This window comes from Falco peregrinus, chromosome 10 (assembly GCF_023634155.1).
Source record: "Falco peregrinus isolate bFalPer1 chromosome 10, bFalPer1.pri, whole genome shotgun sequence".
Taxonomy (NCBI): domain Eukaryota; kingdom Metazoa; phylum Chordata; class Aves; order Falconiformes; family Falconidae; genus Falco; species Falco peregrinus.
In genome coordinates this window covers 23,284,618-23,289,493 of record NC_073730.1, presented here as the reverse complement: position 1 = coordinate 23,289,493, position 4,876 = coordinate 23,284,618, and positions in this window count along the sequence as shown.

The following is a 4,876-nucleotide window of genomic DNA, read 5'->3' as shown; positions in this document are numbered from 1 at the left end:
GCCCCGCCCTGCCGCCCCGGCCCGCCCCCTTCCCCTCCACCGCCCGCCCCGCGTCCGCCGCCGCAGCCAATCGCCGCCCGCTTCCGCTTCACAGCCAATAGGAATTCGACGGCTTGCCGGGGCGGGCCAGCGAATCAGGAGGCCGGGAGCGGGGCGGTTGCTAGGCGGACGGGCCGAGGGCCGGGCCGGCCGTCGCTAGGGGCGGTTGCTAGGGAGGCCCGGGCCTACTCGAGGCTCCCGGGGAGGCTGGGCCGGGGGCGGCTGGGCCCACCCGCGTCCCCGCCTCCGGGTCCCCGGGGCCACCCGCAGGGGGTGGGTCCAGAGCCCAGGCCGGGGGGCAGCGCAGCCTCACAACGGCCCGGGGCAGGCCCGGGCTGCGCGGGGCTGCCGGCTTAGCCGTCGGAATAGGGCAGGCCGCTGGCGTGCGGGACCCTGTGAGTGGGTGCTCCCTGCTGGGCGCTGATGGGTCTCAGGCGCTGCACGGCGACGTGCAATAGGCACGTGCCAATTGAACTTATTAAGCCAGCTAATTATACTCCTACAATTTATGTCTGTAAGCAAAGCCAAAGTAGAATTTGATACTATGCAAACTTCTGGCAGCGAAGCGCAACCTGGGGCTGGGCTGGCGCCAGGGAGTTCTGCCAGCGCAGCCCGGTCAGCTGGAAATGTGGAAAATGCCCCCGTGGCCCGTGTGCCTTGTCCGTATCTGCCGCTGCTGTGCTGAGGGTTGGGAGCTGACAGCGTAGCTTTAGCAGCAAGTGCTTTCAAGTGTGGACAAGGCTGAATGCATGATGGGGCCTGTCTAGGGATACTGACCTCCCCTTGGCTGGGACTGGCTGCGATTTTCACAGATGGCGATGTACTAAGTGCTTTTTTAAATGTGTAAGTGCCAACAGGCAACCTTGAAAGTAAGCACAACCCACCCAAAAGCGCTTATAACCATCCTCAGACCACACTCGGTCACTCATCCCTAAACGAAGTTTTAATTTCACTGTGTGTTTCTCCTGATACGCATTTCCTTTGGTGTCATGCTACAGGCACACGGCAGCCCTGAAAGTCTTACTGAAACACCACACCAACGCAGGTTTCTCTGTGGTCTGCTGCCTCTCTGGCCTCCTCAAACTCAGATTTGGACCAGAACCCTGAAGTGGATTAAAATCACAGCGTGTGCAACACTCAGCTTCCTGCAGATGGAGGTACCAACACAGACAACTGTCAGGTAATGGCTGTGACATGAACTCTGAGTTTCTGGCCTTTCTGGTGGCCTGACAGCTGCAACTGCTAACCATTAGTAAAGAAAGACCAACTTTCTAATATCAGGAGACACAAGCCAGTCTTTTTATGGTGAAGATTGGTAAAATATTGCCACGAGCAGAGAAGTCAAGGCAGGAAAGCTTGGTAACACATAATTGTTGCTGGGGACTAAGATTACTTAGCAAAACTGGCAAAAGGGCAACAATGAACTTTTAATTGGAGGGATCAGAACTTTTCCTGCTCTCAGAAATTAACCAGGGCAGAACAGGCAAAAAAAAAAGTCACTCTTAACTGGGAAACTTTACAAATTAAAATGGCAACGTTGCTGAGAACAAGAAATGCCAGGACTGTGGGGGAAGGAGTTGCCAAGCTACTGCGCAGAGTAAGCTCAGATTTGTTCCATGGTGCAGCTGTTTCTTTTCCTTATTTAACAAGTATTTTGCCCTTGACTTTAAAAGAAAATTTAAAGTAATGGAATCCCAAAGGGCAAGTGGTTGGGCAGGATGCTATTTGGACTAGATGATCTGTAAAGGTCCCTTGCAACCCAAACCATTCTATGATCCTATGATTTAGCATCACTAGGAGGCAAGCCAAGCCTAGGCAGGGCCTACACAGCTCTCTTGCTACAGTTATCAATGGAATTAATAATAATAAAAAAAGAAAACAGAAAGAGCAGAAGCTCAGGAATTCACCTTTGACTAGCTGCCATTTAGCTGCTGTCCCACCTGCCAAACCATGCCCTTTACAAAACCGCTTATCTGAGCCTGCATTAGGGGCTACCTGGTACAATTAAAGAATGGAAAATTTTCACTAGGAAAAAAAAAAAAAAAAAGGCCAGCAGTAACTACCCAGTGCCGTTGCTCAGTGCAAATGTGGTCGGTCTGTCAGAGATACTCCAAAGGAAAGAGGCCAAACGCTGCCTTACGGCACCATCTTGGGAGCGTTCCCTTCAGATCTGGAGCACAGCGGGCCACTGTGAAGCCAGGCTGATACCAGAGGGAGGGAGAAGTCTCAAACTGATACCAAAGAAGACAGGACAAAAAAATGCCAGCTGGGATAAATCCTTTCTAGACAGGGAAAGCTGAGCACCACAGCCCAGGCGCTGCGGCACCAGGCCCTGGGAAGAGGCAGTGTGGCTCTGCCTGGAGCACAGCACAGGCCATGGCGCTGGCTCTGAGGGCAGATCGGGTTAGCATCCCTGCGTGTCCCCTCTTCGTGGTTAGTCTTTTTGTTGTTGTTGTTGTTCCCCCCTTTTTTTTTTTGTGAGATATGCAGAGATAAAGGGAAGTTAATGTTAATTTTCAACTGATATGAGCCCATCCCCTTTAGTGGAGTGCTGGCTTTGTGTGAGGAGGCAGGGGAGCAAGACTTCCCCCACAGGCAGCAGCTGCCTTTGCTGCTCTCTGACCTGGCTGTCCTCTGGGGGCCTGTCCCCTTGCCAAGGCAGAATGTCCTGACACTTTGGGGCCTCCCGGCTTTCTCTACGTGCCCAGTCTTTCTTGGCCCTGCGAGGCCAGCACAAAGCTTTGGCCACACGGCTTCAGCTTCACAATTTAAGTACCTACACAGCATCTGCCCAGCAGCAGCCTTGCTGCAGAGGCCTGGGCTCACTCAAGGTAGTCCCAGGGTGGTCTGTGCTGAGACGCTTGTTCTCCCTCTCCCTGCCTTCTCCTGTTTCTACTCGGTCCATAGGCAAACTCACTGACCACCTGAAAAGGTCACTCTGTGCCTTATGCATGTGGCAGGCAGAGAAGCAGAGCCCGTCAGGCAGCACATCGGGAGTGTTTGTTCCCTCATGTTTTCCTGGGGTTGGTTGTAGAGAGTTTGGGCTAAGAACAAGGCATCAGATGGGGAGGAAGCCTCAGGTGTTCTCGGACAAGAAGAAGGTACATGCGCATGTGCTTGTGCAAGTGTTCTGGCACCTGCTGTTTTTGGTGAGAGCAAATCACTGCATTTTAAAGTTACACACGGACTAAAGATTCCTGCTGTGCACACGGCAGTGCCTGGTGGGTGCTCGGTGAGCAGCATATCCATGTGGTGAAAGCATTGTCACCCCTGTAGTTTAGCAGCACAGCCAGAGCGTTGTCACTGCAGCGCAGGCAGGTGCTCGCTGCCCGCCTCCCATCTAGCCGGCTAGTGGCAGTGCAGTGGCACCCCTCCTCCCCACACGCACCCACGTACAAGCAGGTGCTTGCTTGGCTGCGTAGCTCTGCCATCCTGGGCCTGGCAGCGATGCAAAGCAAAGCATCCCGATGCCAGCGGTGCTGGCACGTGCATGCCCACACACCTGTGCGCGTGTGCTGCCTTGCAAGGGCAGGAGCTTGCTTTGCCATTGGATCTGCACCAAACAGGGCTGCCCAACAGCAGAGCCAGAGAAAGGCTCCACCACCCTCAGGTCTCCCCAGGGGCGAAGCACTGGGGTAGGAACCAGTGAGGTGAGGGGGAAACACCATTTTGCATCTGGCACCTGCTCAGGCGCCAGTCTGGCCTGGCAGGAAACACTACGTGTGGCTGAGCTCCAGCACAGTCAGCGAGGAGCCAGTAAGAAGCTGCCCATAGTCATGTTGGGGAAAAGCTCATCAGTCTTTCTGCTACACGCTCCCACCCATCACCGCACATGGTGACCAGGGCAGATTTGGCTTCCTCAGCAAGGACAGACAGGCCACGGGGCCCTGGCCTGTGTGGTTCTGCCCTCTGCACTGGCCCTTCCCTTGCACGCTTGTGCCGTTTGTAGGTGCTGCTCTCTCTATGAGCTGGCACTGACCCAGGGTTTGCAGTTCCCATGTGGGCAGGGCACAGCCACATGCCTTGGCAGGGGTCTCACACCTCAACATAGCCGGGTGCGCTCTGCAGTTAGGGGCCAGGCAACGTTTTACTGCTGAGCAGTAACTTTGCATACGCAGCTATGCTGAGTGCTGCAGAAGAGCGTTACTGCAGTGTCTCAAGAGGCTGGCAATACCCCAGCATCATCCAGGACTGGTATTGCCACCAAACCCACAGTCACTGACCCTTCTTTTTCCTGCAAACCCACAAGCAAAGTCCAACCTGGTCCTGCGGCCAGCACGCTGGCAGGGGAGGGGGTGCAGGTAAACGTGTTTCCAGCAAAGCCCTGCATCACCCCTGGGCTGCATCCTGCTACATCCTGGGATCCTCTGAGGATCAGTAATGGGCACTACAGCAGGTGGGGAGGGCAGGTCTCAGGCCCCAGCCACCACGGACAGCTTGTGCAGAGCATGGCCTGGGCAGAAAGTGGCTACCGGCTTCCTCCTGCTGGGAATGATCCATCCTTTGTGAAATGGAGGGGACCCAGAGAAGGCTTTGGCTGCAAAGACAGGCTTGGCAGGACTATTCCTGGAGGTGCCAGGGACTGAGGACTGTCAGTGCAGCCCGGTACAGCTGCAGGCAGGCAGGAGGTGAGCTCACGCATGCACAAAGGGGGTTGTCGCAGAGGGTGCCTGAGCTCCCTGCCGGCACAGCATTGCTGCAGCAAGTGTGGGGCACTCGTGGCTGGGATGTGCCTGTGGGAAAGGACTTCCCTGGCAACAGGTTGAGGAGCATGTCCATCGCCGAGGGACTCTATGGCCTCTTGCTTACTGCTGAAGAAACAGACAGCAAAGCCAGC